This window comes from Thermobia domestica, chromosome 16, assembly GCF_964235325.1.
Source record: "Thermobia domestica chromosome 16, izTheDome1.hap1.1, whole genome shotgun sequence".
NCBI lineage: Eukaryota > Metazoa > Arthropoda > Insecta > Zygentoma > Lepismatidae > Thermobia > Thermobia domestica.
In genome coordinates this window covers 5,813,800-5,838,129 of record NC_137469.1, presented here as the reverse complement: position 1 = coordinate 5,838,129, position 24,330 = coordinate 5,813,800, and the positions used below count along the sequence as shown (strand labels likewise).

Sequence of the window (24,330 nt, the reverse complement as noted above, 5' to 3'; positions counted from 1 at the left end):
CTCCCTACTTTTCTGAAATGGCTTATTAATGTATATAGTTTCAACCAGGGAAATTTGTATATTAACATTGATATACAAATATTCAGATCATGTCTTGCCCTCCTACTTTTAACGTCCAAACGCCGCCACTGGGCACGATGTTGTCCACCTCAAACTCGCCTAGTCGGGGATCAAACCAGAAATCTCCTTTTGATAATTAGGATTCACGATGACAACTCTTTCTTCCCGACAATCGTCATTTGAAAGTAAAAGTTAATAAAAAGGTTATATGAGTTTATGGATTTCGTATGTTTGAGTCCATCCTTGAATCTCAGTAGTTATGCAGTTTTCTTAAAATTAAAATGTTTTTGTTCGCTGATTTGTTAAAGACTATGAACTCCAGCGCTTGACTCCCAAAAGATGGAAGAAAACTTTTTTAATAGGAGGTGAGAAAATAAAACTTCTTCTGAAGAAAGGAGATAAGGAGATATTAGGATGTCAGTCATCTCATTAATAGCAAAAGAACTCCGCAGAGAGATTCTCTTCTGACTCTGGAGCGGAAGAGGAAGGCCAGAAACATCAACTGGGATTAGTAGATATTTCCAACAACATAGACTAAGGAAAGGCAAGTTAATCCATTGTAATTATAGAAAATTAAGGAACTTTCTCAAAAATTCTTTTTAGGGACAAAAAGAAACTATTTAATAAAATGTCATTACTGATTTCTTTCGTTTTTCTTCCTGTCTGAAGAGATTCTAACTTTTTCTTGGGGGGGGGGGGGATCTTATATTTGTGGATTTAGAGCTAGGGAAATATCAATTACTCTACTGAAAAATTGATGTTAATGGTTTCGAAAAGCACTTTCTAACTGAACAAATAGTCTGTTTATATAGGGTATCCGAGACACTTCATGCCTTACAATATAGGTTTGAATTGATTTTCAGTTTCGCATCCTTTTCAGCAGCGAGGCTATGCAGACCTATACGACTTAACGTGGAATGCGAACCACATGAGCTCTCGCCGGGAATCGAACCCGGGTCTTCCACGCCAAAGGCGCGTACACTAACCGCTTAGCCACGAGGAAACTCCTACAGGTTTGAATGTCACAGAGGTTAGTTTATGTATGTAGTACATAGTATAGCTGAGTTTCTAGAGCGCTTAGCTCTAATCCCTGGATCGACCCCGGCCAAGTAAGTTTGTGGTGGACAATATCATGCCCGTGGGTTTTTCTCAGGATACTCCCGTTTCCTCCCACAGCTTTATTCCGCTAATTCTTCCATTATCATTCACTTGCCTTAATCATCCGTCTCCCTTAGCCTAAAGGACATAATCGTAGGACGTTACACTGAAAGATTTCATTGTTATAATTGACCTTTTACATATACAAACTACGGTACGTATCTAGTGAATGTGTAAGTGCTTCGTCGTGCTACAGGTACGAATACATGCGTTCCCATGTCATTCTCGACATGTTGCAGAGCAACTGACTTACTATCTTGCAAAAGGCTTTCTCCACACTTTTGTGCAATTTTCCATCTGTCCTACACTGACGAACGAGATATATGTGGCTCTAAATGCAGTAATTATCTGTGTCACGGCACTCTTTGGCGCACTCACATACACGTACTACTGATCGTTCCTCAATGGTGTAACTGCAACCATTCACATCAGCCATGGCTTCACAATTGAAATGCTTCACCCTCTACCTTGAACGCAAGAGATACCAGACTGTTCTGAGTGCGGCTATGAAACTAGTGTTACCAATACCACAAATAAAATTACATTGGCATTAGTTTCTGCGATACTCAAACTTACCAGTACGACGACTTCTCAGACACTCTTTATGATATTCTAAGACTAAATTATCTCTTGTGTTAAGGATCTGGAAATAACAATGTAAAACACCAGAGGGTCTTTATGTGGAAAGATACTTACCTGGTTGTGAAAGTGTAATGAAACCTTACTGTTGTACAATCCCCAATAATCTCTCAAACTATCGTTCCACCGTAGCACCATAATCTCCAGTTTTTCGTATATTTTCGTAAGCCAAAGGAGGATAGTAATTGACCACCCTACTCCCTACTCTAATAGTTATGTGATCCCAATCAGTGATCCCGTTCTTATCCGGAATCAGCTACACACGTAATTCACCTGACTCGGTGACTCGAAGTGACTAGGATAGAGCTGTGATCTGTGATCCGAACAGATACGATATGACAAGGAGACAACGAAATATCCTCATACGTGTCGACACTATGTGTGAGGTTGCTAGTGTAATAATTAAAGAAAAAACGTTTCCTCTTTCTCTTCTCACGAAATCTATATTTTTTTCTTCTTTTGTTGAATGTGTATATGTGTGTGAAAGCATTGCACTAAAAGATAACTACAAGGTCCATGAGAGTATAAATGCGTAGGAACCACACAAAAGTAAAACTATGTATTTTTCTTACGAGGAATTATCAAAGTTTAATCGAGTGATCTAGTAAAACTTGTGTGGAATATAAGAGATGCCCCTGAACCCACTCAGTGCTTCGTTAAATCTTTGAATATATATATACTGTATATAACTTTTCAGCATGTAACAATGAATAAAAGTTATATTATATTCGAAATATCCAAAACAGAGTACCTTAATTTTAAAATACCACACCGGGAATCAAGTAAATTAATATCCTACCTCAAGTAGTAAATATCATTGACCAACTATGACATCTGCAGTTGAGTTGATACCAATCACTGCATCGCCTGGTCTATGCGGGCCATCGATTAAGGTATGGTCTGAGAAGCAAATCTGGTAGCATGGTGTGACATTTTCTCCATTAATATTTAAACCGGAAGTATTAGTAGATTTCTACCACTTCCGGTTTTAGTACAGAGTTAAGGATGGAGGTGTATTCTTGGAATGCTTTATCGATTCCTAGAAACAACTTCTCATTATCTATCACCGTTTTCCTCTATAGTGATCAATGTTAACAACGGAAATAATTCATTTCTACCACTTCCGGTGGATGTATCACTTCTACCAATGAGCTCAATTCTTAATGCTTGACTATCTACATTCTGATGAAACCTGATGGTGATCTATCAACCAGTTTCTGACATCTTTGTTTGTCACTCGGAACGACGGAAAGACGTCGTAAATACTATTTAAAGGAGTTTTGGTTCGTAAGCTAAAATTCCTTTAAAACTAATTGGAGTTACATCACAATTTGTGTGATGTGTGGTCACTACATTGCTTTGCGTAGCCACTATTCTTGACTCGATAGATGTCCATTACTTCTTAGATCATTTTAAGTTCATATCCATTTCCCTCACAATGCTCGGTCTACATCGAAAATGTGCCGCAACGTGAATCGAACTAGGAATGAATCTTGCAATGCCTCCTCATATTTGTAATCAACATCATATGGTTCTCCACAAGAATCACAAGCAACCGACAGATGCCGCCCACGACAAAACACGAGGAGGTCACGGAGAGTCACCAAGAGACCCCTACAACTCCTTCAAAGGCTCCGCCTCCAAATTCAGCTATAAAAGAGTGTCAAGAGAAAGAAGACACCAGTTCAAGCTGATCAATTCCTATCTTTGTCTCCAAGCTGCTCTGGGTGAGAGATACCCTATCAATTCCTACCTTTTTCTCCAAGCTGCTCTGGGTGGGAGATACCCTATCAATTCCTACCTTTCTCTCCAAACTGCTCTGGGTGGGAGATACCCTATCAATTCCTACCTTTCTCTCCAAGCTGCTCTGGGTGGGAGATACCCTATCAATTCCTACCTTTTTCTCCAAGCTGCTCTGGATGGGAGATACCCCACCAATCTCCGCGTTGTTTTGGGCAGAAAATACCTTTCCCACCTCTGTGTTGCTACGGGCAAGAAGTTTCTTTCAGATCTCCGAGCTGATCTAGGCAGGAGATCCAAACCCATAGAAAGGATTATTAATAAAGACACCTACTTATTTGCAGTATTGTATATATTGGTATAAACTTGTATAAAACTACAATAAAATGTTAGGGAAAAGTAAACCTATATACCATACATTGCAATATATATATTTACCTACTCAACTCCCCCCCTAGAAACTCGACGTCCCTTAGGGGTTAATTTTTGCTAATTCTTTCTCCCTTTCACTCTACCAACATCATCTGTCGGGGGTTCAATTTATGGTTACTGGTATTGATCTAAATAGAATCTTTGTACACACAGAGGGCTAAACAAAGGAGACAGGACATAAAATGGTTCTTGGTTGCATTAGTTTTACGAGCCTTCTCTTGTCCTACGAGATAACATTTGCATTCCCACCACACAAATACAACAACATACAGGCAATTCGAATCTCTCTGTGTGTGTGTATATATCAGGTTGGTGCGCGAGGGTGAAATGATAGCACACGAAGAATTAGAGGTTGTATTTTGTTTTCTAACGAAAAAAAAATACTAAAAAGAATATAACATACAAGTAAAAACAAAACAAATTAAGAGTAGTGCAGGAGAAATTTCTAACAAAAATAATAATACATACATGTTGTACATTGTGAGGATTTTTAAGCTGGTACACTTTTTGTTTGTACACCTATAAAAATTCCCCCAATGGAGCATTTAATTTTTAACATCTGATAGTCAAATATGTGCCTCAGAGAGAGAAGAGGGAATATGCATATATATATATATATATATATATATATATATATATATATATATATATATATATATATATAATGTGCGGACTGCATGTAAGCCTGACCGCAAGTTAGATAGTATATATGCGCATATATATCTATATGTATGAACACACACGTGGTAGCTCGTACATATATGATTCTTTCCTCCTCGTCTTTCTATATATGCCTACGAAGTTTGCATATTCATAAGCGGGACGAATCCAGCTGAAACTTATGTTGTTGCGTGGCACAGTTCAAACCCATTCCTCTCGATTCTATTATCAGGGAAGTGTCCCTACGACTGGTGGACCATCGCTTGACATTATGTGATGTTGTATCTGATTTGTGGACATTAAAAGAAAAAAATATTAAGGGAGGAAAAAGTGTAGTATTTAAAAAACAAACCTTACTGTCTTTCCATTACCTTTACTTGTGTATAATGGAAGTTATGTGGTACAACTAACTATATAATTAATTTGATGTGTATGTACAGAATAGGGTAGAAAATGCCATGTACAGGTATAAATTGGCCACTTCTTCAGGTTGAACAAACTTTAAGAAACAAACTGTAGCCGTTTCACTATACTACGACCAGCGTTTGGCAAGTTCCCTTTAGAAAGAAGCTGTGTGTTGCTGATGTTCCTTTCTTGTAAAAAAAAATAAATAAATAAATAAATAAATAAATAAATAAATAAATAAATAAATAAAAAAATAAAAATAAAAATAAATAAATAAATAAATAAATAAATAAAATAAAACGTTCCTTTCAGCGTTCCACCGTTTTATAAAACGATGCTTGTGACCACTTAATGTCAACTTAATTTTCAAAAAATTGGTATGTTTTCATAATTAGTTCATTGAGTAGATTCAAAGAGCCAATGATTTTTGAATATATAGCTGCATGAAAACAGAAAAAAAAGAAAGAGAAGAAAAGAAAAAATATTTAGTGACAAGAAAAAGAAAGAAAACGAAAAGAAAGATATTTAGCTAAAAGAAAAAAATAAAGGAAGAAAATGAAAAGAAAGAAAGAAATTTAATTAAAAGAAAAGAGAAAGGAAAAAGAAAGAGAAAGAAAACCAAAAGAATGTAAGATATTTAGTTAAAAAGAAAAAAATGGAAGGAAAAAAATAGAAAGAAAGAAAACGAAAAGAAAGAAAGAAATTTAGTTAAAAAAGGATATTTAGTTAAAAATAAAAAGAAATGAAGAAATAAAAGAAATAAAACGAAAAGAAAGAAAGAAGTTTAGTTAAAAAGAAAGGGAAAAGAAAGGAGAAAATAAAAAGAAAGAACGAAATTTAGTTAAAAAGAAAAAAGAAAGAAATGAAGAAAAAAGAAAGAAAAGCAAAATAAAGAACCAAACTTAGTTAAATAGAAAAAATAATGGAAGGAAGAAAAGAAAAAGAGAAAAACAAAATAAAGGGAGAAATATAATTTTAAAAAAGGAAGGAAAAAAAGAAAAAGAAAGAAAACTAAAAGAATGTAATATATTTATTTAAATAGAAAAAGAAAGGAATCAAGAAAAGAAAAAAGAAAGAAAACGAAAAGAAAAAACAAAATTTAGTTAAAAGTAAAAAGAAATCCTGATCTAGATGAATACATAAATAATAATATATAAGTTTTGTCTAAACAAGATATTTGAAAGAAAACACACACACAATATTGATGATCATGTCAGAAATCGCAGTTTGGGCAAGAGAGCATCAATTACATTTGAAGATAATAAATACTCTTTGCACAATTATTTTTAAAAACATTTTACATTAGCAACTAACAACTGAAAATATGTTTTGCATCCCCCAAGTTGAGCCCGTGGGCACCGCTTGGAGATCTATTATGTATGTGTAACCAGTGTAGCAGTGAACCTTTACCCCCCTGGAATTATTACTGGGGAGTAATAATTATTCCCTGATAATTATTACCCCCTGGAATTCCCATTTATTTGAAATGTTTGAACGGAAAATCAAACCATATCGAAAAACACATCAAAGAAACACACAGACCAGGGAGTAATACTTTAGGGAAATATTGTCCCCCACGAATTTCCATTTATTTGAAATATTTAAACGGAAAACTATACTGTTTCAAAAGATATATCAAAGAAACACCCCGACGAAAGGGGTAAAGTTTCCCTGCTACCGGCTTCGCATTAAAAAAAAAAAAGAAAAAAAAAAGAAGTTATAATTTGTAATGTATATTCTGAATATTTCATGTATTATTCTTAAATATCTAATTCAAAGTATTGCATTGTTTACTCAGCTTCCCCGGACGCTACGCCTCTGATGAATATAGCAAACCAAGAAAGAGACCATCCTACATACTAGGAAGAAATAATTAAGAAAGAAAATGAAATAATATATATACATATTGTGAACTGTAACAATGATTGTCATGTCTTTCTTCTTTGTGTAATTGTTAAGCAAAAAAAAAAAAAAAATCATTGTTATTGTATGTCATACGGAACAATAAGGAAACCACAATAAAGTGTTAATGTTAGTGCTAATTATTATTTGCATACATTTGACTAATTAGCATCATCATGCATGCGTTCACATATAACATAATTCCATAATTTTTTCCCCTTGTATTTCTTTCTGCAGAAAAGTGTGGATGCGTAGGCGATGTGTATACGTCAAAAAGTGTATGTGGCTTATGTGAGTTTCAAGAAGTTGGGAACGTTTAGAAAAAAAAAATACTTTTTGTTATCTATCAGATCACATCATCTGCCAACTGACATCCTCCACGAGGACAAGAGGATTTGACAGTTCCCACGATCTCTCTCTCAGGTTGTAAGAGGCAGGGGGGGCAGGGGAGTTGGTGATGATGTTATTCTGTGGGTGTTAGACTTGTTCAACTTCGGAGGTATACATGGGAGATATCCAGATTATGTGTTCAAGCAATGTGGGTGGTGATGACAATTAAAATGCTTACAAAAAGATTTTTTTTTTAAAAAAATATATCAATTAAGGGCCTTCATTACTTTCCCCATGTATTCTGTGTGTGAGAGTGGCATTTTGCCACAGGTAAGATTTGCCACAACTCGATTTTGATGCTGCGGGGCAAGGTAGCTCACTGGTAGAGCACTCACCTCTGGTGGGGTCCCTGGTTCAATCCCCGGTCAAATAAGTTTGTTGTGAACAACATTGTGTCCATAAGTTTCCTCGGGGTACTTCAATTTCCTCCCAATTTCTCATTCCACCAATTCTTCTAACATCATTCCTTGCCCTAATCATCATCTCTTTTAGCCTAAAAGGGCATAAACGTTGTACGTTAAACTCAAAGATTGAATTTCATATCATTTTCGATTTTGATTGATTGATTGATTGATTTTTGAGTTTAACGTCCCTTTCAGCAGCGAGGCTATATGAGACGTGGACCTACTGATTAACGTGGAATCCGATCCACATGAGCTCCCGCCGGGAATCGAACCCGGGTCTCCCAATTTTCGATTTTGATGCTTTTTGCCGCAGTACTTTCATTGCAAATTTAACAGATCTCATTATCGTAAAGATTGACTCATACAGCACGTGTCGCATTGCTTTTCCCAATAATGATTTTGGCTAACCAATTATCTCATATAATTTAGCACAAATAAATTATGCCCACCATTTTAGGCATAATAAGGTTCATTTTTTTCTAATCCTAGTTTCGCCGAAAATGGCAGACAATAAAAAAAAATCGCGAAAATAAAAGTGTAGGAAAACTACGAAAGAAAATTCCTTACCATGTTAAGAATTGAAAATACATTTGTATAGTCACCAGCAGAAGTATCTACCCTCCCCCTCCTGAGTGCTCTAATTCCATTCCTTAGTCTCCAAAACATTTGCAGGCGTGGGAGGCCCGGTTCGATTCCGAGCTCATGTGATTCGGATTCCACATTAATCAGTAGGTCCACGTCTCAATATAGCCTCGCTGCTGAACGGGACGTTAAACTCAAAATCAACTCAACTCAACTCAAAACAATTGCAGTTGTGAAAATGCCTGGACAGATTCAACCCAACATACACGAAACTTTTCTCGGCACTAACAGCTTTTGGTAGCAGTGAGCCGAATGCTCATGCAGGTAAAATTGAGGAGTAGGTGACGAACGAAACCGTTCTCCATTCTAAGATGAACCTCTATGGTTGTCCAATGAACATCATATATTAATCTCAATATTGCTGTGCACGTTATGTTTATTTCATTAAATACTTCATGTTCAAATAAAAACAGTGACCACGGATGATTTTTAAAAAAATGCTTGAAAGTAGATGAAAATAACTCTAGAACAACTGCAGGAAATAAGTTCGTAAAACATTGGCTCCATTGACAGACCTTCTCCAATTCTCCTCATTCCAACTTTTTTCTTTTTGGAGAGTTGAAGATGTTGCTTGTCACACTAAGTATGTATCGAAGTTGAAATTGAAACATTTTAAAAAATGAGCGTTCCTAGAATCGAATCCGGGTCTTCCAAAGAGTAGTTCATTGTGCTAACCACTAACCTACATCATCACTTTAGTCTACACAGAGACTGTTAGCTAGTTAAATCGTTTCATGTAAGACTATACACAAGATACTAATGCTTATATAAAGACACGTTCCTTCTGTGAGCGTCACAATGACTTACTTGAAATTTCCTTCTTTAACTCAAAAACAAGTTATATAGACCTTCCTCAATGAGGAAAGTATCACGAAACGTTTTTCAAATTCATGCTACCTTATCGATTTTAACGATAATTCCGATTTACATTATAGTTCCTATTCACCTTAACTTTTAATTTCCAAAGAAGAAAAGATGGCAGACATTATTTTTGCATTATTTGAATTGTATCAAAAAGTGTAGAAATAGAAAATGCTATGTTTATCTTCCGTAACTACTAGTTTATTTTCTTAGGTTTATATGAAGAATTTGTGGCATAGTTATAAAGTGGGAGACTTCTATCATAGAGACCCTGGTTCGAATCACGTCGTGGCAATTATCTTTCTTTATTACACCACTGCAATGTTATTTACTATGTCACATTTCAATTTGATTTGAATTCAAGATGGTGGATTTCAAGATTGCGGCCATGGTCAGCATACACCTCAAAAGTTGCGGCCCCCATCCAATATCAGTTGCCATCAACGGCGCCCATCAGGGGGCAAGGTGGGGCGCTCGCCCCCTAGAGGAAATTATACTTCAGAATATCGAAAATCCAATAGAATTTTAACATTAGTTACAGCAAAATTTGAAACTATTTTTGAAACGTCGCTTATACTTGCCCCCCCCCCTTGGAAACCACAACATGGGTGCCCTTGGTTGCCATACTCACTTTTCACTTGTTTCCTCCCTGCTTTAAATTATAAGGTTTTCCAAGGCTTTTGACTCACCTTGTGTATGATGTTCATTGGACAACACTATCTGAACCATAGAGATTCACCTCAGAATGGAGAACTGTTTCGTGCGTCATCTATTCGTAATTTTACTTGCATAGAGATCTGATTCAGTGCTACCAACTACTGTCTTTATGTGGAAATGTTTCGTGTAAGTTGGGTTGCATTTGCTCAGGCGTTTTACAAGCTGTAAATGATCTGGACACTAAGTAATGGAATTACAGCACTCAGGCAGGAGGGAAGATACTCCTGCTATTGATTACACGTATATTATTAATATTATTTGACACTCGTACAACATGTTTTTATTATTATATTTTTATTTTGTGGAAATTTAACCTTTAACTGCTAAACCAAAGGAAAATGAGGAATCTATTAGCTCTTTTTTCTTCTTCAAAACGAAGGTATTTTTACCTCCCCTAACTTTATGTATTATGAAATAACGAACATCAAATTATAGTTAGAGATTAAGAGTAAACAAGGCAATTCGACAAGAGAATTAAACATATCACTAATCTAATCTAGGTAAACACAATATGACGAAGCTTCCAAATATGAACACGAACCTGTTTCTTTATAAAAGCCAGAAAACCTATTTTAAGAGCTGAGCATCGAAAAAATCAAGGAAATTGTAATTTCCCTTTATTTCCACATTTTTTTATTGTCCGCAACTTTAAATATAACAATAACTAAGCGAAAGAACGATTCTTGAGTTGTTGAGTTGATGTTGAGTTTAACGGTCCTTTCAGCAGCAAGGCTATATGAGACGAGACCTACTGATTAACGTGGAATCCCAACCACATGAGCTCTCGCCGGGAAACGAACTCGGGTCTATCATGCCAAAGGCGCGTACGGTAACCGCTTAGCCACGAAGGAGCTGAAGAACCAAGAACGATCCTTATTTCTTTTAAATTGAAGATATCAATTTTATCTTTATCTATGAGATAATTAGTTAGGCGAAATGAGGATTAAGCGAAACAAGGATTAGGCCTAATAAACAAAACCTCCACAGGGGTACGAGATAAATTCTGAGAGGGTACGTAAAATTTAAAATAAGCAGAATTCATATTTCGTAAATGATAATGAAAACCATTTCTGTCAGAGGGAATTTCTGTTGGTATCTATTTCTAAGAATGTCTATTACTTATGAAAATATTGTCTATTCTATGCTAATAGTAATATTTTAGCATTTAAATTTATAGCATATTTCTCATGTTTATAAGACTGGGTCACTTTTTTTTTTTAATATCCTATACTTTGAATTGGCGGTATCTTAAATCTGAGAGTACCATTTGAATGATAATTTATCTTTAGAGATACGCAAAAAAGTTTTATAGTACTTTAGTAGAGAATATGAGGTAAGTAAAAAAAAATATGATGGTTCCTCTTCCTTTTCGTATGATATCGAATTCAACAGTTGTATGAGAATATCTCGTTAATCTCTAACAGTTGTATTGATTAACAGTTGTATCGTTAATCTCTTCTTGTATGAAGTATTTCAAAACAGAACACATAACCGACCGAAACAGTATCAACTGTATTCCTCCTATAATACTTTCATGTAGTGTATCAACAGCGTTATAACTGTGCCCTTGGCTGGGCCTCCTCGCTGGTCTAGCGGCTAGAGAGTAAAGCTTTGGAGCATGGTCCCAGGTTCGATTCCTGATGGGACAGCATTGAACATATTAGGAAGGTTCGGAATCCTCCTTAATCTAGAATTACTAGGCCCGTATCGACTATGTAAATTACCAACAGGGGATATTAAATTTGACTGTGTGACATTCAAGTGATGGTTATATTATATCTATTGAAGTTGACTCAACTAAATAACAGAAATCTTGAAATTTTACGTCCCACGATTATGCCGGCTAGGCTACAGGAGACGATGATGATGAGAAATGAATGAAAATAGTGGAATGGAGAAAGTAGAAGGAAACTGAAGAAACCCACGCACACTGTGTTTGTCTACCACAAAGTTCAACTAAATAACAAAAACTTCTGAAGTAGTTCTGCGTTACATCTATTGTAGCTCACATCATTAAATCACGGGGATGTGTTATGTTGCAAACTGAACTTCGGTGTTGTCTGAGTGATCCATATTTAAATATTTTTGTCTCTTTTATCATTGGATTCACCTTTTAAGAGCCTGTCATTTGCTTCATTACCTTAATCGTTTTCCATCACTCCTGTAGTCAATATCGCTACCCCAAAATTCTACTCTCCTTCGCCCCTTCCCTCTCTTTCCTGCAACCATACCCCCTCACACACACACAATTCCTTCTTAGCCAATGTCCCAACAAGTTTATCTTTCCCTATTTGATCATACCTAAAACTTCTAAATATGGCTACGGCCCTGGTGGTCCAATTTGGGAATAATTACATTGAAACAATACAGCTTTTATGTTGTAATTTCAATTGTCACAATAATTTTACATTAGTCACATTGTCTACATGTTAGCGACATTCATTGAGTTGAGGCAGACGGCGCAGGTAGCGACAGCTATTTCCTATTAGGAATTATCGTGACGTATTGTGACATGTTCGTCTTATATACGAGGGTGGACCCCAAAATAACCTAAATCGTATTCCTGCGCATCGAAGTACGAGGTTGCGCCGCTAGGGGCGATGTGGGAGAACTTCTCCTGAATCAATATGCCAAGTGGCCTCAACTGACAAAAACGCGTGTGGTTTCTCTTGCAATTGCCTGTGTGTGTCTGTAGTGCACTCGTGACATGAAAAAAGTGGCAGATTCTCATGAACAACGTACGGCTGTGAAATTTTCTCTTTCTTTATTCGGGAAGAATGCAGATGATGCAAACAGCTTTGAAAACATGCTCTCAGTAAAATGCAAATGTACAAATGATTTATTCGGTTTAAAAGGGAGGAAATGACAATCGAAAATCCACCCGTTCTGGTCGTCCTTCAAATGCGCGAACCGACGATAACGTCGCCAAACACCCTGATCTCATCAGGGAAGATCAACATAAAAATTGAGGGTACTTTGAAGGTGGTTAAAGTTGTGTTTGGAACAAAGTTGCATTTAAAAAAATAAAGTTCGCGCTTTTTCTCAAGAAATTCTGGTTATTTTTGGGTCCTCCTTCGTAAATAAGATTTTAACCTGTAAAAGCAACTAAAGCTTTAAGTACGAGGGCAGCATTGACTCCCTCAACTCAGTAGTATTTTAGGGTTAATTTGTAGCTCCAACATCCACATCTCATATAGCCTCGCTGCTGAAATGGGACACTAAACTTGAATAGACAACAAATAACAGTACCGTTGCCAGTGACACGTTGTTAATTCGATGAAAAATTCTTCTAGTGTAGACAAGGCGAGAAATAGTTGTGAGGAATATGGTATGCATAAAAATAAAAGTAAGAGGAAAATAATTAAGAGAGTGAACAAATGGAAATTTATATGAAGGTTTAGGATCGAACAAGCCTTGTTTATAAGAAGACGTGTCAGGCAATCCCATATATAAAGGAGAGTGAATGAATTCCAGTAGCTGAAATGATGAACGACAAAAGCTAATTACGTTACCTATAACAGTTTTCATTTTCTTGTTCCAACCCCTCCCACTCAAGCAAGAATCGAACAACCAATCAATAAGAATTATGATATACTGTGTTTATATATATATATATATATATATATATATATATATATATATATATATATATATATATATATATATATATATATATATATATATATATATATATATATATATATATATATATGTATATATATGTAGGTGGGGGTACTCGAACAGAATGGAAAAGCCTCTCCCGCTTCTACTTCCAAAAGTCTCCATCATGTTATGGCAAAAGAGACAACGAATGTAAGAAACCTCAAGGCAGTCGACTAGCAGAGTTGCCAGTTCAGTGGCTTTTGTCACTAAATCTGGTGTTTATTTATTTATTTTTGCTGTCTAACGAGGGTTTTTTCCATTTGGTACAAAGGGGGCCAACACTAGGTCTGCAAGTAAAACATTGTTATTTTGACATATCCTGCCAGCAGCAAAAACCACGGACACTTTCAATTTAATTTGGTTCAGTCTACTTGAGTTTAATTGTTTCGAGTATGTGTCACCGTTCGAAGAAATCAAAACAACAATAAACACAATCTTCTATTGAACAATGTACACAGTATGTCTGAAAAGTAACTGAACTTTTTTCTTTACAGATAACCATTAGCGCCATCTATTGAAGCAACTCGGAAAGCTGGATATCTGCTCAACAAAACGAGATCACAATCATCAGAACCGATTACCAGAGTGTCAAGTTACAGCGAGAAACGTGAGTGTATCTAGTGCCACCTCGTTACAAAAACACAATGGAACAAAGAGCTAATATTAAATTTTGATTCAAGCTAGGTAAAACATTTACACAAACAATGAAAATGATGAAATAAGTGTCTGGTGATGAGTACTTATTTCGTGCACGTGTGTTCTAGTGGTATACGCGATGTCGGAACGGTTGAGAGTCCTTGAAAGACGACCCAAAGCCAGGCAGGCCGAAAAATAAAGATGACGATGAGTTCGTGGAACAAGTGTGTGAAATGATCGCCCACGATGCGAATTCGACTGTGAGGTGGATGGCGGAAGGACTAAATACGACTAAAGACATGATTCACGAAATTTTGACAAAGGACTTAAAGAAACAGAATGCACAATGTCCCAGAACCTTGCAGTTCGTGGCTTTTTGGATTAAAAAAACTAAAAACAAATCTGTGTGCTTCCACATCCTCCGTATTCATCTTATTTATCGTCGTTTGACTATTTCCCAGCCCCAAAATTAAAATTCATCATGAAAGGAACATTTTATAACAATGTTACAAACGTCCAGTCTGTTGTGACGAAGGTCATTGAGGCGATTTCGAAAAAAAGGATATTCAAAACTCTATGCTACCATTTGTTGAACGTACCCAGCGGTGAATTGATGCAAAAGGGATATATTTTGAATAAAAAAGAACTACAGTTCGTAAAATATGTAATTCTTTTTTTTAGTTTAAAAAAAGTCAGGTTATTTTTCCGACATACTGTGTATTTATTAAATATACAGGGCATAAATAAATATAATCTGTTCCGTAAGAATTAAAAAAAAAAAGTATTAACTAATGCTGGGGACGTACTTCTTAGCGCCATAAAAATTCGATTTTCTCGAAAATTACTCAACGGAATTTCTCTCCAAACATTTTGTAATTTTGTATATCTATTGATATAAGTCTCATCTGTGAACAATATTAACTTAAATAAAAATTGAGGTTTCAGAATTATTCATAACTTTATCCTATATCTTATTAACTATACAGTTTACTCTTGTATTACTAGTGTCATAATGAAGAGCTTATAAGTGGCATTGTTCTCCTATAGCATCACCTTTTTTTTTTAAATCTAAAACTTAACTGTTTTTTTCCTTCATATTCTCGGAAACTACGCATGAGAGTTTATACTCACCCATATCGTTTTGTTTCCGTTTAACATGATGTATCGATTGGTGGTTGCATCATCTTTGGACGCTTCTTTCAATGTTCCGGGGGGCACACTTAGTATTCCGGGGGGCATTGATGGTTCTATTTATTATTATATTATAGACGTATCATTTTAGGCTCCTCCGGGGGGCACTCTCAAAGTTCTGGGGAGCACTGCCGCCCCCAAAAAAACATGTCTGGAAGAAACACTGCTTTGGACCTTTTTTAAACGCGAGGGGCACGAGGGCTCAGAGGTAGAGCGCTTACATCTGGCGGGTGAGGTCCCTTGTTCAACCCCTTGTGGAAAAGTTTGTGCTAGATAACATCGTATCCGCGGATCATCTCAAGATAAACCCGTGTCCTCCCGCATTCTCATTCCACCAATTCATCCATCATCATTCACGTGCCTTTATTACCCGTCTCCCTGGGGCTAAAGGGCATAATCGTGGGACGTTAACTTGAAAGATTGTTTTTAATAACTTTTAATACTGTAGAAAATGAAATGAAATGAAATCTGTGAGTTTTACGTCCCACGTTTATACCGGCTTGGCTAAAAGAGACGGTTATAATGAGAAATGAATGAAATGGTTCAATGAAAAAAGTAGGAGGAAACGGGAGAACCTCGAGAAAATCCACGCACACGGTGTTTGTCCACCATAAAATTAACTTTACGCGGGCTGGGATCGAACCAGGAACCATACGCACCAGAGGTGAGCGCTTTATCATTGAGCCACCGCGGACGCTATAATATTGTAGAATTGAGTATCAATAATTAAATTGAAATTAATTAATTAAAGCAGATGAGCCAGTGAATAAAATAATATACTTCTAGTTAAGAGTCTTCATCCCGGCGAAATTAAAATACCGCTAATTTTACAATAATTATATGATATCTTCAAATAGATAAAAGATAATCGAAATGTGGAACAAGAGCGCCCTAGACAATATTATTTTACATGAGAAACCGTTATCACGACTCACTTATCTGCTTTCGATTTCGAGCCATTTTGAAAATCGGCATTTATTTTCGCGTTTCTGAACAGCTGAAAACGGAAAGCCACTAGATGACTTATGATAACGGTACCTCACGCAAAATAATATTGTTTAGGGCGCTCTTGTTCCACATTTCAATTATCTTTTATCTATTCGAAGATATCACATAATTACTGTAAAATTAGCGGTATTTTAATTTGGCCGGGATGAAGACTCTTAACAAGATTGTGGTATAAACATTTTGATTTTCAGCTATTTTAAAACTGGTAGTTTTATAGTCATAATCTGGTGCTAAAATTTCCTACTCCGTTAGCAACACTGTCGACTAGTTAAACCATGTGATTAATGCTTATTTCTTTTGTTTTCTCTTTCTTCTGTCCTTAATAATATTTCTTTCGAACCTTGTACAAGAGACGACAAGCCACTGGGCTTATGCATAACCAATATATGCAGAATAGAAATGTATTATTTTTAAAAATAAAAAAAAATAAAAAAAGAAGCGTCAACATCGTTAATCTCTCAAAAAGGCCTTCTTCATGTCACCAACCAAATTTTTGTCTAATAGTGTTAAATGTAGAGTAGCCAACTATCGAGAAAAATTAATAGAATTACAGAGAGGTTATTGCAAAGGTAACTAGTGTTGACAAGTTCTCTAGAAGTGGGTGAAATGTGTACAGGCTGATCACAAGAATCACGCAATCCATGTAGGTACTAACAGAAGATGTTGCATTCATATCCGTCAATTTGTGCTCAGTGAGAAGGATATAGCTCAAGTGGTAGAGTATTGGTTCGCATTCGGGATGTCGTGGGTTCGATTACCGCTGCTAACCATCCTGAATTGGTTTTTTCAGGATTCTCCTAGCCCTACCAGGCAAATACCAGAATGGTACCTAGTAAACAGGCCCTGGCCGATAACTAATTTCCCATATGTTTTCCATTGTTATTGTTGTTAGATATCCAGTATAAAATGGCCTCTGAGTTGTATCTGATTGTTGTTAAATAAATAGAACTGCAGGTCTGCTATTTCGAGAAGGAATGTAGAGTGTCTGACACACTCTCAGTTTCCTTGAATTTATTATGCAGACGTTTAATGGTTGATTTATTCAAATCTGCGTTCCAGGGATGTGCTTCTACATACCATACTACGGGGGGCTCATTAACTCAAACTTTCAAACTCCTTATACAATCCTCCAGAACTAAAATTTCTCTCCTCCAGTGTATACACAATGCTGTGTTACTGTACTACAAATTCCTAATTTCATTGTCACGACTTGTCATCTGCAACAAAAGGTTAAAAAAATAATTACGTATTTGCGCAACTTTTGCGCAAACTTGACTTGTTGATCATTCGATATTCCTATAAACATAGGGCGAAAACTCCATCGTTTGCGTGTTATAGGCTGCCGAAATCATGAAAAAATGAATTTTAAAAGTTCATAACTCCAAAACTATGGGACGTACCTTGGTCAGATCAAGACTTCACTTAGGAACTAGTATGTGCTTTACCCAAAAATACATGTTTTAGAATCCTGAGGTGCTTCCACAACAATTTTTAAAGAGAAACTTTGACTATGGGCCTATGATATAAAGTACTCTCCAACTACCTCCATAAAAATTGTTGCATGAGTACCTTAGGATTCTAAAACATGTATTTTTGAATAGGGCAGATACTAGTTCCTAAGTGAAGTCTTGACCCGACTACAGTAGGTCCCATGTTTTGGAGCTATGGACCTTTAGAATTCATATTTTCATGTTTTCGGCAGCCTATAACACGTAAACGATGGAGTTTTCGCCCTATGTTTATAGGAAGTTTTTTGTTTGTTTTACTCTCAGAATCACTCCTCTGCTTTTGTACAACGAATTTAGCGCCATACTGTATATATATATATATATATATATATATATATATATATATATATATATATATATATTCTGTAGTCATTACAACGATTCAGCTCCCTATTTCTCCAGGGAGTGATGATTTGAGGGGTTACCTAAGGGTGAATTGCTCTCCTTGTATTGACGGTCATCTAAATTCCCTTGAGGTAAGTCTCCTGAAACCATTACTGATCACTAGGTACCCATTTTTAAGAGACTGGGTATACCTCAGAACCACATTACAACCAGGGTACAACGAGAAAAATTTCCCATTCCAGGGGATAGAACCCAGGCAGTTTAATACGCAGGTAGGCATCTTAAGGACTGGACTACCGCCTTTCTCTCTCTCTCTCTCTCTCTCTCTCTCTCTCTCTCTATATATATATATATATATATATATATATATATTCTATATATATATATATAGGCCAACCTTGGTGCACAAATGCTTCCTTTCGGAGTTAAAGGCTGCCGGAAACATGAAAAAACGAACTTTAAAGATCCACAGCTCCAAAACTATGGGATCTACCGTAGTCGGATCCAGACTTCACTTAGAAACTATTATGTGCCGTATCCAAATATTCAAGTTTCAGAACCATGTGGTACTTCCGCAATAATTTTTATAGACATAGTTGGTGAGTACTTCAAATTATAGGCCCGTAGCCAAACTCCCTCTATAAAAATTGTTGAGTGAGTACCTTAGGATTCTGAAACATGTATTTTTGGATAGCGCATATATTAGTTAATAAGTGAAGTCTTGACCCGACTACGCTACATTCCATAGTTTGGGAGCTATGCTGTCGTGCTAAGTGGAAAGGCCTTATCTCCATTTCACATAGTTTCGAGAAAATAAACAAAACGCGTTTTGGCTTAGACTGTACGTTCAAATTTGTTGTATTTCAGTAAAACTTTATTAAATATATTTTCACGATCTAAAATTTGTGTGGTAGTACAGTTAAATATTTCTGCTTATGAAATGCCACTTAAGGTCTTTTTGCTTAATTTCAGTTACAGTTTTGAATATAAAGTTAACACTCATGACGTCATTACCCCCTACCTATTGGTCAAACCACGTTAATTTCACTTTAGATAGATGCAGAATTGTACTACGAACATTCCCATACCAATATCTCGATTTTCGAAAAATGTGGAGTTAAGGTCTTTTCGCTTAGGACGGCAGTATGGTCCTTTGAAGTTCATTTTTCCATGATTTCGGAAGCCTATAGCTCCGAAAGGAAGCATTTGTGCACCCAGGTTGGTCTATATTTTTTGTCTTATCTTGGTGTCAGGAATCACCTCGCAAACTTTCTCGGTGTTGTTTTGAAACACCCTGTATAAAGCAGATAACAGTAATTCCAATTTCCATAAGTTTTATGAAATTTATCTGATTCTTCATTGAATTAGTAGGGGGTATGGTGGGTCAGTGGTACAGCACTTACCTCTGGTGCGTAGGGTCCCTGGTTCGATACCCGGCTAAGTGAATTTGTGGTAGAGATCATCGTGTCCGTGGATTTTTCTCGGGGTTCTCCCGTTTCTTCCCACTTTGTCATTCCACCATGTCTTTTATCATCGTTCACTTGCTTTGATTATCGAATCCCTTAGCCTAAATGGTATAAGCATAGAGCGTTAAACTGAAATATTTCATTTTATTTTTTTCATGGAATTAAACTCGCAAGGAACAGGAATGATTTGGACATCTAAAATAGAATATTAATAATAAAAAAAAAATCGCCATATGCATTGTCAGCAACAGAGTTATGCAAAACGAGACCTATGGTTAAAAATAAGATATTAACTATTCTAGTGCGTTTGGAGACCTTCTGCCGAGAATCGAACTCGGAACTCGTACATGAACGATTGGAGGGCACGGTGGCTCAGTGGTAGAGCGCTTACCTCTGGTGCGTGGGGTCCCAGGTTCGATCCAAGGTTCAAGTAAGTTTGTGGCGAACATTTTCACGAGGTATTCCCGTTTCCTCCCATTTTCTCATTCCACCAATTTTTCCATCATCATTCCCTTACTTTAGCATTGTCTCCCTTAGCTTGAACGGCGTAATCGTGGGACGTTAAACTGAAATATTTTTACTTTCACAAACGACACATGCTCAAGTACTCTAGCCATTAGAATAGCGATAAGAGGTATGTTTGATACCCCTCTGTGATTAGCATAATGAATACAATATCAGTGATGCCCACGGGACGAGACATTTCTCGTCTCTCGAAAAACAATACGAGAGTCGATACGAGTTTATTTTCAAATGAGAGACGAGACGAGTCTCATAAGGAACATTAGTTAAACCAAGTCTTAGATCTGAAAACATAGTTGTAGTATTGCATTATCATTCAGGGTGAGTCATAAGTCTCCATACAAGATGACTAATATTTATTTTTTTATATATATTTTCCAGGTAGTAAGTCTCCATACAAGATGACTAATGCTTATTTTTGGTGGATTGGTCTTGTGGAGTGGCCACCAAGGTCACCAGACCTCACTCCCATGGATTTTTTTTTTATTTGTGGGGGCACCTGAAATCGATTGTGTACTAGGAGAAAATTCGGGATTTGGATCATCTTAAACAAAGAATCAGTGCAGCTTGCAAACAAGTAACAACTGCAACATTGATAAATGTTCGTCGGAATTGGTTGGAGCGCCTGTCATTTTGTCTCAATATACAAGGGAAACATGTGGAACATATTTTATAACTGTAGTGTAGTACTATCATCATTTGTATGGAGACTTATGACTCACCCTGTAGTATAAAAACTAAAAAGTCATAAAGTGATTGTAGAAATAGAATGAAGAGCATTATCTACATTTAAAGATACACAGTTCATTACACAATATATTCTAATAATAAATACGATTTAAATGTTATTATATTATACCCTTCGTGGTCCTGTCGTGGCGTGGTTGAATTCTGATAACTTCTAGATGATTTTATTTTGTTAAAAAAAATCACACCGTAAATTTTACAGTTAAATTTTCAAAACGAGATACACGAAAATGGAGATTAGACAAGAAAAAGCTTGAGAATCGAAATTAGACGAGAGTTCTTTTTTTAAAAAAAATACAAGACGACATAAGAGAATCTAGAATCTTATATCTCGTCTTGTAAGCAACACTATAGACTAATATAAAAATATTTAATTGACTTCTGTTACAAATCGTCGTTATACAAAACCTTTCATATAACTATTATACAATACAAAGTGTCTCAGAAGTCCTCTGATATAAGGTAACTCTGTTATTATCAGTTACAACAAAATGTAAGAAGGTAAATCGTCTCCAAATAAGATGTTTTCAATATAAAGTGAAGGAATTTCTTAAATCGAACGAACCGTTTGGGCTGTACGCTCTTTGTGTGTCCAAACGTTAAATGAAAATGCAACGTTGCCATTTACCTCGACCCACAACATAAGTTAATGAAGTTACTGTCTTTTATGGTAACGCGTCGATGGCCAGCCCCCATTTCAAACATGTCCCCATTCTCAATGCTCTTACAAAATTTGTTCACCTCTTAGTAAATGGCAACGTTTCATTTTGATTTAACATTGGGCGCATAAAGAGTGTACAGCCAAAACGGTTCGTCCGATTTAAAAACATTATTTCACTTTAGATTGAAAACATCATATTTAGAGACGGTTTCACCTCTTACATTTTGTTGTAACTCTGTTAATAACAGAGTTACCTTGTGTCAGGGGACTTTTGAGACACCCTGTATAATTTTGTGCCACTGAATAGAATCTATACATTGGTAGGTCTCTCATCTTTGAAATATTTCTCGTAATAGACTAATTATATTCCTAAAAAATGAAAACTTTACCAGCAGTGAAAAACGTTTGAGGCTCTCCAACACAAGCCAATGGGAGATTTAAACGCCCGTATCAAACAGCATCTTATCAGTACGTAAAGATGGCAACCATCACAAGTTATAAAGATCGATTTTAAAAACTCCTTTCAAAAGTCGATTAGTAGAGTATACATATATATATACAGATGTATCAGACTGCAACACAACAATGTCTGTATTTCTCGCGTGGTCCCTTTTTCTTTCTGATCATCTATATGTAAATCAGCGTTGGTACATATATTATATTTTTGTATGCCCATACATCTTGTTTTAAATGAACTGGCGATTTGCTTTCAATAGGCCCCAACGAGAGTGAGACAATTCCATCCTTCACAGCAGATGAAAAATTAGGTTGGGTCCGGTAGTTCAGTTGGTACTAATATTGAACAATAAGTAAGGAGCGTAACATAAATTAGCATCATCTCAAAAGGTTTTGGGAACGTGTAATGAATGCGGTTTCTGTGAGCCTCTCGCTAAAGGTGAGCTGGTAAGGGAGAAATAATAATAATAAAAAAAGGCAACCAAATAGGATATTTCAATATTGATAAATGATGATGATGATTAAAAAATGGAGGTAAGAACAAAAAAAAAAAAAGAGCAAGTGACTGTTGCTACAATTAAGCGCTTAGCAACTATTTCAACTAATTAATTCTGAAGAGAGGAAATGATTTACTGGTGTAACTAGTACAGGGGACAATAATTTTACTTTTTTTTCTTTTGGGAGGAATTTTTTTCAACAAATGAATTTTGAGTAGGCTAATTGCACTATCAACAGCAGAAAATGTATGTCCCAATATTTCTTGTTTTGTTTATGTCTTCTGAATCGATTGAAAAGTTTCAGCACTGCTCTCCTTAGTGGCTGCATGGTTAGTGTGCTTTCGTTTGACGCAGGATACCCAGTTCAATTCCCAGTGTGGAACCTCACGTAGCTTCTATTCTACATTAAGGTAAAGCTTCACATATTTGATAACCTATGTTGAAAGGGTTGTTAAATTCCAAACCAACCAAGCAGTTAATTTCAATTTCATTCGATTTGATTTTGAGTTTAGCGTCCCGTTCAGCAGCGAGGTTATATGAGACGTGGACCTAGAATTTAACGTGGGATCCGAACCACATGAGCTCCTGCCGGGAATCAAACACGGGTCTCTCATGCCAAAGGCGCGTACGCTAACCGCTTAGCTCAAGGAAGCTCTCAGCTAAGTTCAATTGTTGTACGGCGTGGAGTGAAGTATAGATTCACAATAGCTAGTTAGTTTTGTATTATTCTGTAATTTGTCAATATTTTATTGATTGACTTTATGTAAATATTTCCACGTGATAATATTGATGGTTGTGGCATCCACTGAGACAGAAACAAACTATTTTAAAGTTCAAAGAATGTACAGTTCTCAACAAACTTGTATAATAACATCGGGGTAGACTGAGTCTTGCGTGTTAATTGTATATTAAGTTTTAATTACTACCTTTATCTGTTGCAAAATTTTTCATGAATTGTTTGCGCTAACTGCAATGAACGCAACAACCTATTTCAGGACCACTTGAAAAAGGCCGTGATTATAAAACCATCTAGAATGAACATTTCATGATCTTGACTTTCATTCTTATATATATTTTTAACAGGCCACGGGCAGAATGTCAAGTAAACAAAACCAAGCACTTTGTGCTATTTGCCGCTATTTCCCTTCAATCAAGGTTTGAACAGTAACGAATGGAAACGAATGAAGCTGATTACTTGGTGCCATTTGTTGATATTTAATTTCAATCAAGGTTTGAACAGTAACGAATGGAAACGAATGAAGCTGATTACTTGGTGCCATTTGTTGATATTTAACTTCAATCAAGGTTTGCGTAGTAGTGAATGGTAGTGAACAAAGCCAAACCCTTTACGCCATTTGTTGCTATTTGCTTTCAATTAAGGTTTGAGCAGTAGCGAATAGAAGTGAATAAAGCCGAGCATTTAGTGCTATTTCTTGCAATTAGATTTTAATCAAAGTTTGAGTACTAGCGAATGGAAGTGAAGAAAGTCGAGCACTTTGATCCATTTGGTTTAAATAAAGATTTGAGTATTAGCAAGTATAAGTGAAGAAAACCGATCACTTTGTGCCATTTGTTGACATTATTTCTTTTTCAAGATTTCAATACTATAGTGAATGGAAA

General features: G+C 36.1%; 1 long non-coding RNA gene across 1 annotated transcript in view; it reads left to right on the top strand.

Moving 5' to 3' along the window:
* Positions 1-7,389, top strand: part of LOC145672893 (uncharacterized) — a 91,929-nt gene extending 84,540 nt beyond the window's left edge. The window contains exon 3 of the long non-coding RNA XR_014128693.1: positions 6,893-7,389. This is a non-coding gene — a long non-coding RNA (uncharacterized LOC145672893). The remainder of the gene's footprint in view (positions 1-6,892) is intronic.
* Positions 7,390-24,330: the final 16,941 nt, after the last annotated feature.